At 44.9% G+C, this 23,132-nt stretch overlaps 1 protein-coding gene and 1 pseudogene across 4 annotated transcripts in view; one reads left to right on the forward strand and one right to left on the reverse strand.

Moving 5' to 3' along the window:
• LOC101946744 (serine/threonine-protein phosphatase 1 regulatory subunit 10) overlaps positions 1–23,132 on the reverse strand; it is a 345,369-nt gene that overhangs the window by 145,049 nt on the left and 177,188 nt on the right. The window lies entirely within an intron of this gene.
• On the forward strand, positions 6,256–22,670 carry LOC101935731 (butyrophilin subfamily 1 member A1-like; annotated as a pseudogene).

Genomic DNA, 23,132 nt, shown 5'->3' on the forward strand with positions numbered 1-23,132 from the left:
TCATGACACTATAACCATGGTATTTTATAACTCTTCAGCTGGTACCAGCTCTTCTGATGTTCCGGTTCAGAGCCTGAAAGATAGAAGCTTGGAAACAAATTAGCACAGTGCTTTCACCCTGGCAGAACCTGCTTGGTCTCTGCCACAGTGTGTTTGGTACTTGGGGCTGCACAAATGCTAATTGAGTGGTGCATTTCTTGTGAGTGTAAATCCTCCCTTTCTCTCAGTAAAAGAGCGTTAACACTCCATCTAGAAAAAATAAAATTCTGTTTTAAAATTTCCAGCCATTTTGCCATGGCCTGGAGATCTGAGGCAGAAGCAGGCACTGTTGTTAACTGTTTCAATGGCATTTTGGCCCTGGGAGGAGGAATTTACCCAAATATCCCAAATATCCCCCTTCCCAATCTCCAGAGGGGTCCCAAAGGTCTGCCCCCTTCTGGGGTCTTAAATGTTTCTTCTCCTGATGTTACTGCTGCTGTAAGATTTGAGAGTGCTGTTTTAACTCTCTGTACCCAACCTGTTTTTCAGTTTTTTTATCTGTTGCTTGCCTGGGCCCGATCCTGCTTTTTCCAATAAACAGTTCCTTTCCATGGGCACAAGCCTTGTTCCACTACCAATTTAGCAAGGAGGGTGGGCTTTCCAACTAGCCCCCACCCTTCCTGGTCCCATTCCTTAAACATTTTCTTCAAAATTGTGAAATTACCACAATATTACTTACAAAAAACAAAAGAAAACAAAAAAAAACAAACAAACATAAACCACACTACACTGCCCAAACTCCTATATTCTTCAGAGTTTGGTTTAACAGAACAAGATCTTTATTTTATGTTTTTAACCCACTCTGGGCCAGAGGGAGAGACGCTAAGCCTCCCTCTGTATTACTTGGTCTGCTACCACCGAGGGTTCATACACCAATTATACAAATCCTTCCCCGGATTAGATCCTTCCCCGGATCAGAGTGAGAAACACTAAGTTCTCCTCTTTAGCTCAGTCTTGCTACGGCTGAGGGTGTATGTACCTCTACAACACAATTGAAACCTAAACTCCTATATCCTTCAGAGTTTGATTAATCCTTCCCAGGATCAGAGTGAGAAACACTAAGTTGTTCTCTTTAGCTCAGTCATGAACACAATTTAAACCTAAACTCCTATATTCTTTAGAGTTTGGTTAATTAACTGAAAGTTTACGCTCTTTTTCCTCTAGTGCCAGGCTTGCTAAAGCTGGCGGTGTGCACACCAGTTTTATAATAACTGTGGATTTTATGCTTGCTCCCCCTTTGCCCGCATTCTCCACCAAAATGTTGTACTTAAAGTACTGCACAGGATCTTTTCAGGGGGAATAAGGCAGAACGCCACATTTATTAGCAATACATGTATTCATTAACACTGTATTATATGCATATAATATATTACACTTACACTTACACACACACACAAACACACTCCGTCTTGTTGTTACCAATTAGTTGCTCCCCTTAACTTCACTGGCCAGGTGAGTTAGATGGGGGAGGGGGTGGAGCCGGGCTTCTGCCGATTCGGATCGATGCTCCCATGTTGACAAGACGAGACCCGGGGTCCTCTGCAAGACACCTCACTTTTATAGCAGCTTCCCTCTCATGCAAATCTGTACCAGATTCAAACTCTGTGTCTGTGTCCATTGGTCCTTTGTGCTGCTTTCTTTTGAGTGTTGTCCCAATGCTGCAAAGAGGGTGTTTCCAAAAGAAGGTGCTTGCTTCTAACCCCCGAGGCCGTCGATATGTCTGCTTGTCTTTAATGAGCCCACTTGACACGTTTTATTGTCCTTGGGTCTGGCTCCCAGCCCCTCTCCAACAGTTGAGGCTGTCTGGAGGTGCTGCCTTCCATGACTTGCTCATTCACACCTTATTCATTCAACAGGGCAATTGATTAAGAGGGGGGGGGGGGAGAGCTCTTGTTCTACTGCTAGCAAAAAGAAATTTTTCTTCTATCTTATTCTATCCTTAGGGGCTATAATATTCTACCAAGGGCAATGCAAAGTTTCTAAATGAGGTTTTGATACAAAGTCCCATGAAAACAGAGGTCACACATGGGTAGACCCACCACAAGGTTATATGAAGAGGCACAATGTAAAGTGATATGAAAATTATCAGAGATTTATCTACAATGCCACCTATCCTCTTCAGCCCGCCACTTGCTCTGTTCATCCCACGATTCAGCCCGCCACCCCTCCTCTCGTTCATACTGTGCTTTTCTGTAGTCTCACATTGACTGCCTCCACGCATTCTGCTGTGCTCTGTCAGCGTGTGAGGACATCTGGAGCTCCGTGAACATATCGTCCCGCTTCTGCCGTTTTCTCCTTCTAATCTTCACTAGCCTCTGTGAAGGAGAAACATTTGCAGCTGGTGGAGGAGAAGGGAGAGGTGGTTAAAAAAGACACATTTTAGAGAACAATGGGTACACTCTTTCACGTTAAATTTTGCTGTTCACATTACACAGCACATGTGCTTTCGTTACAAGGTCGCATTTTTTCCTTTTATATTGAGGGCCTGCCGGTTTGGTGTGAGAGATCACTCACGCAGTGCCAGGCAACAGATTTCGGCTTGCAGGCAGCCATGGTAAGCCACAGTCTTTTGGCTTTTTTAACCTTCTTAACATGTGGGAATGGTTTCAAACAGCAGCGCCCTCATTTCCCATATCAAGCACCCATTGGGTTGACCATTTAAAATGGGTTTGCAATGTAAAAGGAGGGGCTGCGGTTTCCGGGTTAACATGCAGCACAAACCCAACTAACTCCCCTCCCCCCACACACCCAATAATTGGGGATGATCACTTCACCCCTCCCCTCCACCGTGTGGCTAACAGCGGGGAACATTTCTGTTCAGCAGAGCAGGAAGGGGCACCTCTGAATAAAATGTCCCCTTAATAAAATCGCCCCATTTCAACCAGGTGACCATGAATGATATCACTCTCCTGAGGATAACAAAGAGTGATAAGGAATGGATGTTGTCTGCATGCCAGCAAACACCGGGACCATACGCTGCCATGCTTTGTTATGCAATGATTCCAGATTATGTGCTACTGGCCTGGCGTGGTAAAGTGTCCTACCATGGCGGACGGGATAAGGCAGCCCTCCCCAGAAACGTTTTGCAAAGGCTTTGGGAGTACATGAAGGAGAGCTTTCTGGAGATGTCCCTGGAGGATTTCCGCTCCATCCCCATACACGTTAACAGACTTTTCCAGTAGCTGTACTGGCCGCGATTGCCAGGGCAAATTAATCATTAATCATTAAACACGCTTGCTTTTAAACCATGTGTAATATTTACAAAGGTACACTCACCAGAGGTCTCCTGTGTGCCCTCAGGGTCTGGGAGCACGCCTTAGGTGAGTTCGGGGGTTACTGGTTCCAGGTCCAGAGTGACAAACATATCCTGGCTGTTGGGGAAACCGGTTTCTCCGCTTCCTTGCTGCTGTGAGCTACCTACAGTACCTCCATCCTCATCTTCCTCGTTCCCCGAACCGTCTTCCCTGTGTGTTTCTCCATTGACGGAGTCATAGCACACGGTTGGGGTAGTGGTGGCTGCACCCCCTAGAATGGCATGCAGCTCCGTGTAGAAGCGGCAAGTTTGCGGCTCTGCCCCGGACCTTCCATTTGCTTCTCTGGCTTTGTGGTAGGCTTGCCGTAGCTCCTTAACTTTCACGCGGCACTGCTGTGTGTCCCTGTTATGGCCTCGGTCCTTCATGGCCTTGGAGACCTTTTCTAATACTTTGCCATTTCTTTTACTGCTACAGAGTTCAGCTAGCACTGATTCATCTCCCCATATGGCGAGCAGATCCCGTACCTCCCGTTCGGTCCATGCTGGAGCTCTTTTGCGATCCTGGGACTCCATCACAGTTACCTGTACTGATGAGCTCTGCGTGGTCACCTGTGCTCTCCACGCTGGGCAAACAGGAAATGAAATTCAAACGTTCGCGTGTCTTTTCCTGTCTACCTGGTCAGTGCATCTGAGTTGAGAGTGCTGTCCAGAGCGGTCACAATGAAGCACTGTGGGATAGCTCCCGGAGGCCAATAACGTCGAATTCCATCCACACTACCCCAATTCCGACCCACAAAGGCCGATTTTATCGCTAATCCCCTCGTCGAAGGTGGTGTAAAGAAACCAGTTTAAAGGGCCCTTTAAGTCGAAAGAAAGGGCTTCGTTGTGTGGACATGTCCAGGCTTAATTCGATTTAACGCTGCTAAAGTCGACCTAAACCCATAGTGTAGACCAGGCCTCTGTCTCTTCTGTGCCACTCCATGCTGCCTCCCTGCAGCAACTGGTGCTGCAGGGTCCTAGTGCCTCCCATCTCGACTGCCAGGGCAGACTGACTCTGAGCCTGCCCTTCCACCTCAGACCCTTCCCTTTTCCAATGGGACCCTCCAGCAGCACAGGGCCCCACCCTGCCCGCAGTCACTGCTCCTGCTGCATCCCTCACCCCCAGCTAGGCTACAGTCAGGGGCAACAGCAGGGGAGGAGGCACACACAGCACCCCCCACACCCACCACAGGGGAGGCGAGGGAGATTCGTGGACCTGAGAGGGGCCCTAGGAGCACATGCAGTGACAGTGGTGTGGGTGAGTGTGCTGCTGGGGGTGGGGCGGGAAAGGGGGGCTCCTCCCCCAGAGCTCGCTGCTGCCAGCAGGGAAAGGGCTGGGGGGAGTTCTCCTTTTTGGCTCCAGCCCCAGGGCAGCGTGCCTGCCCCCCAAAATCATCCCCAGCCCTGCCCCACCCCAAAGCCCACACCCCCAGTCAGAGCTTTTACCCCCCACCACACCCTCAATCCTCTGCCCGAGCCCTGAGCCCCTCCCACACCCCAAACACCTTATCCCCAGTCCCAGCCAGAGCCCTCATCTCCCTGCACTCCAACCCTCTGTCCCAGCCCCGAGCCTTTCTAACATCCCAACGCTCCCAGCCCCAGATAGAGCCCTCACCCACACACTCCTACTCTCACCCAAGCCCCTCCCACACCCCAAGCCCCACATCTGCAGCCACACCCCATAGCCCTCACCCCTGCACCCCATCCCTCTGCACCCCTCCCATTCACAAACTCCCTCCCTGGACCTGCAAACCCTTCCTCCACACCTCCTCCCATCCCCAAACTCCCTCCCAGAGCCTGCACCCTGCACCCCAATCCCCTGCCCCAGCCTAGGGCTTGCACCCCAGACCTCCTCTCTCACCCAAACTCCCTCCCAGAGCCTTGGGCAGGTAGGGGGTAGATTTTGGGCAGGGCGGGTTCTAGGCATCACCAAAATTCTACTAACCTGCCACCCCTGCCCCTCTTGGTCAGGGCAGGGGGGGGGGGAGAAAGGATTTGAACAGGGGTTTTGCATTTGCTAGGTGGGTGCTCCAGCCACTGAACAATGGTACAGTCTGAGGGTGGGAGTCTTCAGTCTCCCCTGTCCTCACTCTGAGCATGAGACCTGGCCCAGCACACAACCAGCCAGGAGTGTTACTCCTTGTTCTGGCTGGGGGACAGGAGTTTTTGTTCTTGCAAAGGAAATTGCCAGCAGTGCCTACATAATTTCCTTCAGCTGAACTCTGCACCCGCTCAGACTCTGATCATTATCTTCAATGGTTGTGGTGACAGGATCCTAACTTTAAAGTGCTCTGTTCTATCTATCTATCTATCTCTTGTAAGACAGTTCTGGGCAGATCCTCAGATTTCACAGCTCCACAGTGCTGCTGAGATGTGCCCCAGCAAGTTTCCAGTGCATTGAATGTCACCTCTTCCCCATCAGAAATTCATTAAACTATATCAAGCACAAGGGCTAGAATTGCATAAAGCAGAGCTGTAACTTCAGAAGAAGCATTATCCAGTGGTGACTGGAGACCCGGGTTATATTCTCTGTTCTGGCAAACTTTCTCTATGCCTCAGGCAAGTCACTGCATTTCTCTGTACCACAGCCCCCATCTGTGAAAAGTCTCCATCTGACCCCATTAATGTGCTGCCCACTTGTAAAGGAAGAGCAAGCACATGGGCTGTTGTGAGTCAGGGATTCAGTAACCTGCAGTGATGACTTAGACCAGGAGAGCACTGTGTTTGCTGGCCAATCAGAACTTAGAACCAACTACCACTGTTTGATCCTGGTTAGACTCTTATCTGAGAACAGAGATGGGTTGGACTTTTACCTTCAGACCTTACAGCAATAAAGTTACTGGCTTCACCACAAACTCCAGTGTAGCAGGACAAAGGTTGTTTATAACTGAAGTAATTAAAAGGCAAGTTTCCATTTGGAGGATGAGATAGAAAATACAACCATTATTATGACAGTTATTGAAGCAGTTCTCAAGGAGCAGGAAGCCGAGCCTCTTCAAAATTCTCATTGCCTTCAGCCAGACTGGGCACTTGGAAATCTGAGCCTGCTGCCACCAACACTGGCACACTAGGAGGGCTTCTTTGGGAGAGGATCCTTATCTCCAAACTGTAATGCGGGTGTGATAGGGACTGAAATCACACAGCATTCCTGTTCCTTTGCTACTTTCCCTTTCTATCTTGGTGAAGGCATCAAGAGAGACACATTTCACTTCAGTGTCCAACAAAGAATAAATACCATTTTCGCAGAAATATGCAAGGAAAGACTGGAATTCATCTCTTTGTCTCTGTAATGTTTTATTAAGAATTAATTTTGCAGCCTCACAACTGAAATAGTCACTGAAAATGTAAGATAACTAGAGGAGAATGGATGAGGATTTTAGAAAGCCTTGGAATACCAGGGAAATCTTAAAACTCTTCCAAAGCTTATTCCCAGGATTTATCAGGTAGGTGAAATCTGTCACTTGAATACCATCTCCCTTGTTCTTTGATACTTCCTAGTATTTATTCCTGACCTTGGGTGAATTATTAACTGCAAAATGATCCAATAATCTCAGGATAAATGTGGCTTACTCTGAATATAAACTTTGCTTTTGAACTATATATTCAAACTGATCTATGAGCTATTTTCCCCTCTCCTTTCATTGTAATTTAATACCAAACTATTGTGGCTATTTGATTTAAGAATTTATTTATTTCCTTTTATATTTTATTCAAGAAAACTGGACCTGATCCTGCTCTCAATGCATTCAAAGGGAGATTTGTTATGAATTAACTAATTGTATATTTCTGTTTTGTAAAGTAAGTTACAAACTCTTGCAAATCCAACTTTATGGGAAGCGTCTTTCTCTCTTGTTCCCATTACTTGATAATTCTGTTTATGGGACTGAATCATTTTGCCTCTGATATGTTGAAAGAAAATAAATGGGTAAAAAAACACACCCAATAATCTGTGTCTCACACACACACACACACACACACACACACACACTTACTTTCTCATTCCTTAATTTTTTTTCTCCATTGATGAAATTACTATCAGTTTTTACAATGTTCTGACTTATTTTTAATGTGGATTTTTGAAGGGCTGTTCTAACTCCGTAATATGAAAGGGTTCACTTAACAATGTATTTATTCCTTTTTATTTAATGTGTCCTCTTCAATGTTTGACTTTAATATTAATCACTGTCTTATGCTCATTATGATGAGGTTTTTTTCCTCTTCCTTCCTATTGTCTAGATCAAGTTATAGTGAAGATGAAGATTCTCTCATTCTGTCACAGCTCCAGAGCCAGCTCCCCTCTCCCTGGGTTTATTGTTTTCTTCCTTATTTGTTATGTTCACAAGATGGAATCAGGTAGGAATCCGCACTGTGTCTGCCGCTTCTTAGAGGATTTATTTAGGCCCCTGAAGTGTCTTAACAACATGCTCCAATCAAAGTCAATGGAACTACTCACAGTGTGTGAATTTAATCAAACAGCACGATCAGCACCTTCATTATTCATTGTTTGCTCTGATTGTGTTGCTGCTGCTGGGTTATTTTATTTCCTTATGGAATAGTGCACAGGTCTGTCTCGTCACACAGGCATTTTTAAGAGATTGTCAAGGATGCCCAAAGCATTGGATAGACACTTATTGAAGAGTTTAATAATAACAATAAATAATAATAATAAAATAAATGAATTGACTTAGTGGGTTTCAGATGTAAAAAAGATCAGAGCCATAATTTGAGACTCACATGTGCCCAAAAACATAAGAATCAAAATATATTGATGTCACATGACTTTTTTATTGGGCCTGTTAGCTAATATATTAGATGTAGTATACACCATGTTATTAGGTATTATGTGCACAGTAGTCCTATAATATACATGGTAAAAGTGTTGGGAAATTAACTGAATGTATTATGCTCTTCCCACAATTCTATTCACCGATATCAAGTATATCAAATATCCCACCAAACTGTACAAAGCTGAAGTTAGTGTTCACCATAGAAAATAGGAAGTCTATCAAAGCCAAGATACATGACTGGTTGGGATGTACCTCCGCACCTGCCTGGTATAGAAAGTGGTGTCCAAAACAGAGATAAGGAAGGTAAAAAACAACAAGTTAAGGAACTGGTGGGTTGGATCTTGGGTGATGTATAAAGTGTTTTCTCACTTGTGAATAGCCCTGGTATAAATATAAGTGCATTTTGAGGGGGTGTATTTTTGAGGCACACCTTCTGTGTAAGGTGAGCATGCTGCAAAATAAGAATTGCTTCCCAGAAGGACAGTATGTTTGTCTCCTTTTCGGAGTGCACTGTTTTGTCTTTAGCCAATAATTTTGGCTAAGTTTGGTTATTTGGTCTCTTGTTCATATGAAGTACTGAACCATAATAATCCAACAATTGGCTCTAGCAATAGGGCTATATCTCAGCAATACCTTGGTGAAAGAACTACCAAATATGACCCACTAGCCCTACCCTTATTCCTGGTGAGGCCCAGCAAATTTCATGGCAAAGTCAGTAAGCGTGTCAGTTTGAGATCACTCAGAAAAATGGGCTGTTAAATAGTAAGCTTGTCTCAACTATACACCAAAAATGTCCATTACCATTTCTCTGCCTCAGTTTCTCTGATGTGTGACTTTGCCAGGGTCTGAACACACCTGTCTTCAGCTTCCCACCCCATGTCAGCACTGCGTTCCTGTGCCATGCACTGAACCTACCAATTCTCCGCTCCCCTCTCTGTCCAGTGCTCTGTGCCTGGGCCATGCTCCAAGCTTGTCTGTTATCAGCTCCACGCCCCATCTCAGTGCTGTGTGCCTGTGCCATACACCGAGGCTGAGTGTTCTTATACCAGAGCCCCCGTCCTGCTGCCCATGAGCGCTGCTCTCACTTAAGCATTTAGGCTGAAATGTTCCATTCCGGGTGTCTGCTTCTGGCTGAACTTTTTGGAAAATTTGTAAAAATGGAACCTGTTGGCTGTGTCCTTCATATCAAATTCCCACTCTCCTCTGAGCTGCTTTTTGTTGTTCTTGCCCTGGTGCATTTTCCAGCAAAGTTCACAGTGATTGGACTCCGTGACCCTGTCACTGCCATCCTGGGTCAGGAAACTGAGTTACCCTGTCACCTGTCCCCCAGCATGAGCGCTGCAAACATGGAGGTGACATGGTTCCGCTCAGAGTTTTTATCCTTTGTGCACCTATATCGTGATGGGACGGATCAGTATGAAGGGCAGATGCCAGAGTATTGGGAAAGGACAGAGCTTTTGAAAGCCGGACTCACAGATGGAAATGTTCCCTTGAGGATTCTCAATATCAGACTCTCTGATGAAGGAGAATACCACTGCTATGTTCAAGACGATAATTTTTACGAAGAAACTATATTGGAACTGCGGGTAGCAGGTCAGTGGCTTGTGTCAGTTTTAGCTTTGTGTGGTCTGCAGGCTTTGTTCTATCCTATTACAACAACTGTGACTCCCTGCTTGTGAAATGTTATACAAGAATGCAGTTTTATGTAAATTTCAGCAAACAGCCACTTTTATACTGGGAGAATATGCTAGAAACTTTCCTGACACGTTATTAAAATCATTTTCAGGATGGTCCAGGCACTTTCTTGCCCAAAGGAAATTCTTGATTGACTCCCAAAGGGGTCTTTATTTAAGAGGGAAAGGACTTCTGGACACATATGACCTTTCTGTTGCTCTGCAGTTATTTCTAGGATGTGTGGTGAAGGTGGGACTGACCAACTTTTATGGCCTTCTTATGGGTTCACTGTTGGTTGTTAGTTACTTAATGGTGTAGTCAAAATCAAATGCAGCCTTATTTTCTGAGACTGTATAATGGTGGTGCTGGGGAGGGGAAACTATGTATTTATCACTTTTAGACAAGACTGAGTATTTCTCCCCTGCTGCTTTGACACTGTAACCATGACACCTGTTAGATTTTTTTTTTAAATAAACTTATCTATCCAATGCACTAATGATCAGATTTTCAAAAAGTTCAGATCTAATTCAAGTATCTAAATGAAGTGGTCATATGTCCAAACATGCTCAGCACTCAGTTGCTCCTGTGTCGAGACAACAATATCTCCCATTGATTCAGTTTCCAGAGTAACAGCCGTGTTAGTATGCATCCGAAGAAGTGGGCTGTAGTCCACGAAAGCTTATGCTCTAATAAATTTGTTAGTCTCTAAGGTGCCACAAGTACTCCTGTTCTTCTTTTTTCATTGATTCAGTGACATTATTGTAAATATTTGTTCACATTTTTGTGTGTCCATGAGCACCGGAATTTCAGACATTCCAGTATTCATTTATCCCTTCTACTGACTACCCACATGAATTAGTGCATTCTCATGTGAGTAAGGGATTCACAAACTCTCCCTCATCCCTTCTGCTTTATAAATTAACTTATGGAATTAGCGCCTTTATGTATTTTGTCTTTAGGTCTGGGCTCTGCTCCTCTCATCTCTGTTGAGGGTCACCAGGATGGAGGGATCCAAGTGGTTTGTTGATCAGCTGGTTGGCACCCAGAGCCTGAGGTGCTTTGGAGAGATTTCAGTGGGAGACATTTACCATCACTCTCTGAAACAACATCCCAAGGAGAAAACAAACTGTTTGAAATAGAAACTGCGATCATTGTAACAGAACATTCAACCCAAAACTTGTCCTGTTGGATCAGGAACACCGTTCTCAATCAAGAAAAGGAATCAGCAGTTTATATAGCAGGTCAGTCATCATCCAAACCCCACCCTGAACTCACCACCCACCACTAGAAACAGAACAAAACATAGGAAGAAAATTACTGAAACATCTGTGGTGGACATTTCATACTCCATATAAAAACACAGAAGATGGGAGGCTGGTGTCTTTATGGGGTCACAGTTTAGGCAACTTGATCCCCTTAATTGTGAGTATTTGGTTTTGGATTTCATATAAATTTAATGTTAAGTCTGACTTTCCTGAAATTCTAGCATGCATGCACTCACACACACACACCACACAAAAACTTGCAAATTTTTTAGAAGAAACTTTCACTTTCACTGTCAGTGTGTGTTCCTGTAACATTAAATTGATCTTAATGATTTTTTTGACTGGTAAATTTTGTACTCTGGCTTGATTGTGATCTGTAGAGCCCTGCAAATCCACAGATAGCCGCTTTATATCTGCAGATATTCTCATCCACAGATGTGGATATCCACAGATCATTTTTGGGGATCACAGATTGGATGCGGATACAAATTTTGTATCCACGCAGAGCACTAGTGATCTGTTCACTTCACCAACTCAGCCTTTATTACTTGTGTGAAATGTGACCTAAGTCATGTGATGTTGTTTCTACCGACATTCAATGGGACTTGTGCCCCTTAAGTCACTTTGGTCCAGATCCACAAAATATGCACTGATTAACTAGTTAATGAATGCCACTTTCTTGTCTGAACACTCTTGTATAAGTTTCAGAGTGCCCTAAATAGATTTAGTTTCAGTCAATTCCTTATTGACTTCAACTAAATGAAGATAGGGCACTATGAAGCTGATTTATGATTTAAGGTTTTGTGCAGTTAATAGCTATGGGGATTCAAACATTAGAAATAGATAGCTGGGTTTGTGATGGAAGAACGGCATGGTGACTTGTCTGCCTGGTACGAAGGTTGCAGATCTCTCAAGACTATGTGTAGTGCTGCGGAGAAGCCGCTGGTCGTGGTACATGTGCATACCAATGACATAGGGAAGGATAGGAAAAAAGTCCTGGAGGCCAAATTTAGGCTCCTAGGTAAGAGAATGAAGGCCAGGCCCTCCATGGTAGCATTCTCTGAGATGCTTCTAGTTCCATGCGCAGGGCCAGTTAGATAGGCAGAACTGCAGAGTCTCAATGCGTGGATGAGACGATGGTATAGAGAGGAGGGGTTTAAATTTATTAGGAACTGGGGAAACTTTTGGGATTGGGGGAGCCTATGCAATGAAGATGGGCTCCACCTAAACCAAAATGGAACCAGATTGCTGGCACTTAAAATTTAAAAGGTTGTAGAGCAGTTTTTAAACTAAAGCCTGGAGGAAAACCGATAGGTGCGGAGGAGCACATGGATCGGACAGAAACATCTCTTAGGGGAGGACCTATTAATGGAGATTTTCTGTGTCCTCATAAGGAGGAGAGGATGGAAAATGATGAAATACAGGTAGGATCTGATCAGAAACAGTCAAATGAAAAAAAGTCCCATTCAATTACATCAAGAAATGGCAGACAGCTAAAAAATGACAAGTTTTAAAAGTGCTTATATACTGTGACAGATCCCGACCAGTGGGGTACAGGAGTCTGGTAGAGGGCAAATACACTGGTCACTGAATGAGTAGTTTTCTGTTCCCTGAATGACCAGAGAAGGGGTTGCACTAGAGTAATCAGGAACCTGCTAGAACCAGTTAAGGCAGGCAGGCTAATTAGGACACCTGGAGCCAATTAAGAAGAAGCTGCTAGAATCAATTAAGGCAGGCTAATCAGGGCACCTGGGTTTTAAAAGGAGCTCACGTCAGTTAGTGGTGCGAGTGTGAGGAGCTGAGAGCAAGAGGCGCAAGGAGCTGAGAGTGAGAGGGTGTGCTGCTGGAGGACTGAGGAGCACAAGCGTTATCAGACACCAGGAGGAAGGTCCTGTGGTGAGAATAAGGAAGGTGTTTGGAGGAGGCCATGGGGAAGTAGCCCAGGGAGTTGTAGCTGTCATGCAGCTGTTACAGGAGGCACTATAGACAGCTGCAGTCCACAGGGCCCTGGGCTGGAACCCGGAGTAGAGGGCGGACCTGGGTTCCCCCCCAAACCTCCCAATTGACCTGGACTGTGAGTTCTTCCAGAGGGGAAGGTCTCTGGGCTGTTCCCCAACCCACATGGTGAATCTCTGAGGCAAGAAAATCCGCCAATAAGCGCAGGACCCACCAAGATAGAGGAGGAACTTTGTCACAATACCAATGCTAGAAGTCTAAATAATAAGATGGGTGCTAGAATGCCTCACCTTAAATGAGGATATTGATATAATAGGCTTCACAGAAACTTGGTGGAATGAGGATAATCAATGGGGTATAGTAATACCAGGGTACAAAATATATCGGAAGGACAGAACAAGTTGTGCTGGTGGGGGAGTGGCATTATATGTTAAAGAAAGCATAGAATCAAATGAAGTAAAAATCTTAAATGAACCAAACTGTACCATAGAATCTCTATGGATAGTAATTCCATGCTCTAATAATAAGAATATAGCAGTAGGGATATACTACCGACCACCTGACCAGGATGGTGATAGTGACTGTGAAATGCTCAGGGAGATTAGAGAGGCTATTAAAATAAAAAACTCAATAATGGGGGGTTTCAACTATCCCCATATTGAGTGGGTACATGTCAGGACAAGATGCAGAGATAAAGTTTCTTGACACCTTAAATGACTGCTTCTTGGAGCAGCTAGTCTTAGAACCCACAAAGAGGAGAGTCCTAAGTGGAGCACAGGATATGATCCAAGGGGTGAATATAGCTGGACCGCTTGGTGTCAAGGCTGGATCCCCACTTTGAACTTTAGGGTACAAATGTAGGGGCCTGCATGAAAACTTCTAAGCTTAACTACCAGCTTAGCTCTGGTTCCGCTGCCACCATCAATTTTCCCTCCCTGGGAAGCCTTGAAAAACCTTCACCAATTCCCTGGTGAATACAGATCCAAACCCCTTGGATTTTAAAACAAGGAGAAATTAACCATTCCCCCTCCTTCCTCCCACCAACTCCTGGTGAATACAGTTCCAACCCCCCTGGGATCTACAACAGGGAGAAATTAACCATCCCCCCTCCTTCCTCCCACCAACTCCTGGTGAATCAAGATCCAAACCCCTTGGATCTTAAAACAGGGAAAAATCAATCAGGTTCTAAAAAGAAAGCTTTTAATTAAAGAAAAATTTAAAAATCATCTCTGTACAATCAGTATGGAAATTAACCTTACAGGGTAATCAAACTTAAAGAGCTCAGAGGACTCCCCTCTAGTCTCAGGTTCAAAGTACAGCAAACAAAGATAAACACTCTAGAAAAAGGTACATTTACAAGTTGAGAAAAACAAAGGAAAACTAACACGCCTTGCCTGGCTATTTACTTACAAGTTTGAAATAGGAGAGACTTGTTTAGCAAGATGTGGAGAACCTGGATTGATGTCTGGTCCCTCTCAGTCCCGAGAACGAACACACTCCCAAACAAAGAACACAAACAAAAGCCTTCCCCCCCCAAGATTTGAAAGTATCTTGTCCCCTTATTGGTCCTTTAGGTCAGATGCCAGCCAGGTTACCTGAGCTTCTTAACCCTTTACAGGGAAAAGGATTTTGGAGCCTCTGGCCAGGAGGGATTTTATAGTACTGTACACAGGACAGCTGTTACCCTTCCCTTTATAGTTATGACACTTGGTAATAGTGACCATAATACAATGAAATTTAACATCCCTGTGGTGGAGAAAACACCATAGCAGTCCGACACTGAAGCATTTAATTTCAGAAAGGGGAAACATACAAAAATGAGGTTAGTTAATCAGAAATTAAAGGGTACGGTGCCAAAAGTGAAATCTCTACAAGCTGCGTGGAAACTTTTTAAAGACACCATAATAGAGGCTCAATTTGAATGTATGCCCCAAATTAAAAAAACATAGTAAGAGAACCAAAAAAGAGCCACCGTGGCTAAACAACAAAGTAAAAGAAGCAGTGAGAGGCAAAAAGGCATCCTTTAAAAAGTGGAAGTTAAATCCTAGTGAGGAAAATAGAAAGGAGCATAAACTCTGGCAAATGAAGTGTAAAATACAATTAGGAAGGCCAAAAAGAATTTAAAGAACAATTAGCCAAAGACTCAAAAAGTAATAGCAGATTTTTTTTAAGTACATCAGAAGCAGGAAGCCTGCTAAACAACCAGTGGGGCCACTGGACAATCGAGGTGCTAAAGGAGAACTCAAGGATGATAAGGCCGTTGTGGAGAAACTAAATGAATCCTTTGCATCGCTCTTCATGGCTGAGGATGTGAGGGAGATTCCCAAACCTAAGCCATTCTTTTTAGGTGAAAAGTCTGAGGAACTGTTCCAGATTGAGATGTCATTAGACAGTAATAAGTCACCAGGACCAGATGGTATTCATCCAAGAGATCTGAAGGAAATAAAATGTGAAATTGCAGAACTACTAACTGTAGTCCGTAACCTATCATTTAAATCCGCTTCTGTACCAGATGACTGGAGGATAGTTAATGTGATGCCAATTTTTAAAAAGGGCTCCAGAGGTGATCCTGACAATTACAGGCCTGTAAGCCTGACTTCAGTACGGGGCAAGCCAGTTGAAACTATAGTAAAGAACAGAATTTTCAGACAGATAAATGAACATAATTTGTTGAGGAAGAGTCAACATGGTTTTTGTAAAGGAAAACCATGTCTCGCCAATCTACTAGAATTCTTTGAGAGGGTCAACAAGCATGTGGCCAAAGGGGATACAGTGGATATACTGTACTTAGATTTTTAGAAAGCCTTTGACAAGGTCCCTCACCAAAGGCTCTTAAGCAAAGTAAGCTGCCACGGGATAAGAGGGAAGGTGCTCTCATGGATTGGTAACTGGTTAAAAGATAGGAAACAAAGGGTAGATATAAATGGTCAGTTTTCAGAATGGAGAGAGGTAAATAGTGGTATCCCACAGGGGTCTGTACTGGGACCAGTCCTATTCAACGATCTTGGAAAAGGGATAAAAAGTGAGGTGGCAAAATTTGCAAATGATACAAAACTACTCAAGATAGTTAAATCCCAAGCAGACTGCATAGAGCTACAAAAGGATCTCTCAAAACTGGGTGAATGGGCAACAAAATGGCAGATGAAATTTAATGTTGATAAATGCAAAGTAATGCACATTAGAAAACATAATCCCAACTATACATATAAAATGATGGGGTATAAATGAGCTGTTACCACTCAAGAAAGATCTTGGAGTCATTATGGATAGTTCTCTGGAAACATCCACTCAATCTGTAGCAGAAGTAAAAAAAAACTGAATGTTGGGAATCATTAAGAAAGGAATAGATAATAAGATGAAAATATCACATTGCCTCTATATGAATCAATGGTACGCCCACATCTTGAATTCTGCATGCAGATTTGGTCACCCATGTTAAAAAAGATATATTGGAATTGGAAAAGGTTCAGAAAAGGGCAACAAAAATAATTAGGGATATGGAACGGCTTCCGTATGAGGAGAGATTCATAAAATTGCGGCTTTTCAACTTAGAAAAGAGATGACTAAGTGGAAATATGATTGAAGTCTATAAAATCCATGACTGGTGTAGAGAAAGTAGATAAGGAAGTGCTATTTACTCCTTCTCATAACAAAAGAACTAGCGGTCACCAAATGAAATTAATAGGCAGCAGGTTTAAGACAAATAAAAATAAGTATTTCTTCACACAACGCACGGTCAACCTGTGGAACTCCTTGCCATAGGATGTAGTGAAGGCCAACATTTTAACAGGGTAAAAAAAGAACTAGATAAATTCATGGAGGATAGGTCCATCAATTACTATTAGCCAGGATGGGCAGGGATGGTGTCCCTAGCTTCTGTTTGTCAGAAGCTGAGACTGAGCCACAGGGAATGGATCACTTGATGACTACCTGTTCTGTTCATTCCCTCTGGGGCATCTGGCACTAGCCACTGTCGGAAGACAGGATACTGGGCTAGATGGACCTTTGGTCTGACCCAGTAATGCCATTCTTATGGTCTTATGTTCTTATGCATCAATTTATTTAAATTGGTGCAACCCTCATATGTTGTCAACTCTTGAACCAATTTAAGAATGACCCCATAAGAGGGTTGTCCCAGGTTCATTCAATCAGAGCACAAACCATGTGCAGAGAAGGCCTTAGGCACATTTGAAAATTCCATCCTGATTAAGTGACTGAATCACTGTGAACACAAGAACAGCAAAAGATGATTCATTAATTTGCTGCACAAATGTTTGGAGGAATTGTGATTATGATTTCTCCCAATATTAGGGGGTAACCATGGATTTTTCAAAAATATGCTAATCAATCTGGCAATTTCTGAATGTTGTTTATTGCTAAGGGCCAAATGCTTTTCTCACATAACCCTATTGGAGTCTTGGTTTTATGAGCAGAGAATTTGCCCCTGAAGTCTGTGCCCTCTGAATAGCAATGAATCAAATCAGGATAAATCAGTGTTAAAGCTGTATTGATTGGAGCCATTTTAAAAATCAGTTTCTGGCCTTTTGTGTAGTGTAGACATGGCCGTTCTTTCACTCTTGTCTAGCACAAATCCTGCTGGGCACTATTTCTGTATTTGTATGAAAATCTGCTTTTAGTCACCACTTCCAAACTAAGGCAAGCCCTGCGTGTTTTGTTTTTCAGATTCCTTTTTCCCAAGGGTGAATCCCTGGATGGTGGCTCTGAGTGTGATCCTGGTGGTTTTGTTTGGTTTCATTGGCCTCACTGTTTATCTGTTTAAAATGAAAGGTAAATATCAGAGGGAGAAATATACTGTAAATAAAGGTTTTTTCCCTAACAAATAAATAAAGACAGTTTAGGGATTTAACATGAAAAGAACGTGTGATCTGCTGATCTGGTTTTAAATAAAGAAGAATGCATGTGAATTTATTGATAAAGGGTGAGGGCAGAGGTGCAAGGGAGAGAATAGAAGGGAGAAGAGTCTCAGTAAAATAGAACTGAACCAGAGAATTGGATAATAGCAGATACTTCTCTGTTCCACTTGGTCCTCCCTCTCCCTCTCTTCCCAGTTCTCAGGCGGTTACCGCTGTCTGTCTCTGGTCCCAGTAGAAACAAGGTTCTGCAAAGCCTAGCATCTCCTATTTGTACTTGAAACATCCCGTGTGGTAAATCAGTAAATAAACACATTTGTTCCTCAGAAAATAAAAAAAAATCATATCAAATGTCACATAACTCAGATATAGCTGTCCATGCCCTGATGAACTTCATCCATAAAGAATATCTGCCCAATTTCCAAATAAATTTGACATGTCCCTGAGTCCCTCCATACCCCTAATAAATTGTGTACCTCTTTTAACACTGTTTCATGAAGCAAGGAGAGAGAATAATTTATATTTATTTCTGTATTTTAAGGGAAACTTACTGAAGAAGTTGGTAAATTTCAATTTTCTTTTTTCCACAAATATACATTTTTACCACGGCTACACAGTTGCATATGGGCTTGTTGGTTTCTCTGATTTATTTTTATTTCTCTGTGTTTGACAGGGGTGGGGGTTATGTGTGTGTAATAGGCTGGACCATTATAGGCCCATTTGGATGTTTCCAGAGACCCTTTCCCTTTAAAAGTCCATCCAGTTAGGGGGTTAGGTCAGCATAAGTTATGTGTCTCAGGGGTGGAAATTTTCAGTGTAGACCACCCCTTGGTCTCAGAGGTTTTCTGAGAAGAAAATTGCTGTACACAATTGGATTCTCATGTAGGAGTGTAATTGCATCATCAGTGGGTTAGGTGGCCTAGTAGTGAGCACACTTAGTGATCCCTCCCAGTGGGCAGGTCTTGCAGTCCTGGCCAATTTTTAATCAGAGGGGCAAGGAGGTGGGCAGTGGTAGAGAAGCCTGGGACCACCCACTCTACTGGGCTCTGACCCAGTGCCTTAGGAGGGTCATCATTGTCTGGTCCCCAAAGTTGTCCTCAGAGTCGCCCTGCCTGGGTCAGTTATGACCAGCTGTTTTTCTCAAGAACAGGTTAGACAAAGACCAGTCAGAGGTGGTCCAGATAATACCTAGTCCTACCACGAGTGCAGGAGATTAGACTTCTAATAGAATCACAGATTTAGAAGGGACGAACAGATCATCTAGTCTGACCTCCTTAAGAGGAAACTGAATAGAAATAGTTTCTTAGCCTAATTTTCTGTTTAATGTTTAGGCAAACTAGATATAGAAATTGGTAAATGTCATTATCCTTCTTCAGACAAGAATTTTTTTGTACCAAATGGGATCCTCATGTGGGAGCTGGTGTAATTTTTATAGCGTTTGCTTTTAAATTTAACGTTTACAATTTTGTTGCCATATGAAACCTCTTTTTGTATATTTGTTTTCTTGCTTTTTATTATTATTCTTTTTTGGGGAGGGAGGTTAGTGTAATTGTATAAAATGTGTGGAAGCACTAAATTGGGTAGATTTCACACCAAAAGCTAATTTGAAAAACTGGTAAGCAATAGAGTCATGGCGTCACAGAGTTTAAGATCAGAAGGGACTGACATCCTGAAGAGGAGGTTGATTTCTCTCAGCCTTCACTGTCATATTGATGATAAAGAGACATAAAAAATAAGAAAAGGGAAACGCCTAACAAAAATATATCTTTATTTATCTTTAATTTTTAGGCAAACGAGATAACGAGATAAGTAAGTGTCATTATCCTTCCTCTGAAAAGAAACTTTTTGTACTCAGTTGGAGTTTCATGTGGGAGTTTAATTGTGGTTGAGTTGTTTGCCTTTAAATTTAATTTTTAAAATTGTTGCAATGACAAATTATTTTTGTTTCCTTTTTTATTATTCTCATTCTTTTGCGAGGTGTGGGTGGTTGTTTTTTAATGTAACTTTATAAAGTGTGGAGAAAGACTAAACTGGATGGATTTCACACCAAAAGCTAATTTGAAAATTTGATAAGCAATACAGTAGCAGAGTAGGTAGTGGCCAAGAAAATATGGCCCAGGAGGAATTGTGGGAAGGCATTGGTGGACTAGCCCCTGAGATGATTATCTTCCCTCCACACTGCAAAGTGGGCATGTAACCAACCTGAATTAAAGTGGTACCTGGGCTACAGCCTATACCCAAAGTCTTGCCAGCTAACCTGGGTGTAAAGCACCACCAAACTTGAGTCAGAGGTTTTGTGTTTGTGCAATAAATAGGTTGGGAACAGCCAGATAAGACCCTGGGCTAACTGCGGTGAAGATCTACCTTGGGAGAGAGACAGCCAGTAGAGGTTCTGATGAACTTATAACATTCTTTTTCCCTTGGTGAATTAGTTTGTACAATATTGAATCATGCAATACCTGTTCAGATTTGCTCTCATCTCTAATTATGTGGCTGGTTTTAGGGTGGAGAAGATCTGTGGCACCTATAGAAGAAGGTAATTAAAGATCATATTTTATCAATGTCCAAATATCCATTGCCATGGGGCAATGTACCTCCTTTTCCTTGAATGTGGGAGTGGGTGTTCAGGGCAGACCTCCCCAGCACCCTGAATTTCATGGTCCATCACAAGGTGAGACGGGGTTTGTGCCTATGTCCTACCACAGCATAATGAATCTATAGCATACATCATATTGCATCTATTCTTCCTGCCCCTCCACTGCCCACATGTGCACTGCACCCTGCAGAGGTCTGTGACAGCAGCTCCCACTCATTGTACAGGTCCAGTGGGACATGCACCTCCACAACCACTTCTCCAGGGGGAGTTTGTTTTATCTCCCTGCGCTGATGGCCGACCTCCAGTATCTCTCTGTTTCTTCTTTCATCTTTTCCCCTCTGAAGAAAGCCAGTAGCTCTGCAGTCACCCCACACTGACGGGGTGAGCAGGGACTGTGTCTGTGTGCGATCCTTGCTCCAGTCTCAAGCAGAGGAACAGAGCCTTGATCACAGACAGGAGCTCTCCTGGCTCCATTATACATATCTGGGGAGCTCCTGTGATCAGAGTTGTGAGGTTGTCTCATTTCCCCTTTCTTCATCCACCACGATCCCAGCATGCTCCTGTCTCTGGTAAACAGGACGTCACTTTAGTCTCCCGATCACTAGCACAACCCTCTCCCTCTTTCCACCAGCCACCTATTCTGTACCTCCTCCCCAGTGGCGGAAAAGCCACTGGGCCAATGGGGCCTGCGCCCAGGGGCCATGGCCAATTGGGGGCCCCCAGACAAATGGGCGCCTCTGTGCCCCAACCCGCGCTGCCTACCCAGTGCTCCTGCCCAGAGAGTGGAGTCAGGGCTTGGGGGCTTGCCCCACTCCATCCGCCCAGCACTCCAGCTGGGGAAGGAGATCGGGGTGTGGGAGCTTGCCCTTCTCTCCAGCTGGAGCACCAGGTGGGCACAGCAGGGCATGCCCCCACACCCTGGCCCCATTTCCCCAGCAGGAGCATGGGTGTATGTGTGTTCTGCAGGGAGAAGGGGTAGGGAGGGGCCCTCACTTGCTCCTGCTTCCCCCACACTCATAGCTTCTGTCTCATTCCATCATGACCCCCCCACACACTTGTCCTAACTCCTCCCTTCCCCAGGCTAATGTACTTTTGTGCTGCAACTGCTGCTGAGCAGTGACATTCTGGGCACGTTCAATGCTGGTACCATGGCCTGTTGCTTTCTGAGCTATGACATTTCAGAGCAGGCCAGGTGTGGTGGGGAGGCCCCATAGCAAAGTCCACCACAGGGGCAGCTGAGCCACAGTGAGATTGAAGGTGGGGTGGGGGGAAGCTCTGTCAATGTTCACTAAGTTGTACCATCTGCTGGGGCTGCCCGAGTCTCTAGTCCCCTCCCCGGGGAGAGGTGGGGGCAGGAAGGGAAAGATTCTGAGTCCAGGCCTGGCGCAGCCGATACTTTCACCCTGTCACTGACCTGTCTCTGCCAGGGGAGTGACTCTCCCCAGCTCTGTGCTGAGATCTCAGAGCTGATGGGTAAATCCTGGAGAAAGGAGATTCCCTGATTCACTCTGGAGCTGGGGCAGATCCTGTCACTGCCACCATCTAACCCTCCCCCAGGGCTGAGCTCTGCCCCTAATGCTCTGATTCTCTCTCCCCAGCAAATGTGACTCTGGATCCAGACACAGCTTATCCCAACCTCGTCCTGTCTAAGGATCAGAAAAGTGTGAGATGGGGAGACACATGGCAGAATCTGCCCAACAACCCTGAGAGATTTGACACTGAGCCCTGTGTGCTGGGCTGTGAGGGATTCACCTCAGGGAGACATTGCTGGGAGGTGGAGGTGATGGCTGGGGGATACTGGGCTGTGGGGGTGGCCAGAGAGTCTGTGAGGAGGAAGGGAGGGATCAGCCATAGCCCTGAGGGGGGGATCTGGGCTGTGGAACAGTGCAGGGGTCAGTTCCAGGCTCTCACCTCCCCTGTGACCCCCCTGCCCCTGAGCCGGGTCCCCAGCAGGATCCGGGTTTGTCTGGACTGTGACCGGGGGCAGGTGACATTTATCGGTGCTGGTGACGAGGCCCCGATCTTCACTTTCCCACCGGGCTCCGTCCCTGGGGGGAGAATCCGACCCTGGCTCCGGGTGCTGGGGAGATCCCGGCTCCGCCTGTGTCCCTGAGACACACAGCAGAGGGGGGAACCAGAAATCAGCCTCTCTAGCCTCATAGTCCTAGTCTCTATGACCTTGGAGGACTCCCATCTACCCAGCCCCTGGCTCCTCATCTCTATGACCCCTGGGAGCTCCTCCCCTTCCCTGCAGCCCCAGGGATGGGAGGGGGAGGGAGAAGAACCCCTGGGGCTTCAGGAGGGGCAGAGGGGCCCTGAGGGGCAGAGGTGGGGGCTTGGCAGGGGGCAGAACTAACAGCTGGGCTGGGGACAGGCAGCTGTGGGGGTGGCAGGGACACAGCGTGAATCAATCAGGGTTTGGGGGGTTGGGGAGAAGCAGCAGCAGGGAGCATTTTGTACAGATCTGTGGGATTAGATCTCACTGGGGTCTCTCAGCCAGAGCTCCTGCCGCAGGGGCCCAAGTTACTTCAGGACAACTGGTAACACTGTAATGGTCACACACACCCATGGGGGGGAGGGGGAGATGGGTGCAGATTGATGGAAAAACCATTATATAACCTTAAAAAAATCAGCATCAGGTCAGTCATGCTT

Source organism: Chrysemys picta, chromosome 12, assembly GCF_011386835.1.
Source record: "Chrysemys picta bellii isolate R12L10 chromosome 12, ASM1138683v2, whole genome shotgun sequence".
NCBI lineage: Eukaryota > Metazoa > Chordata > Testudines > Emydidae > Chrysemys > Chrysemys picta.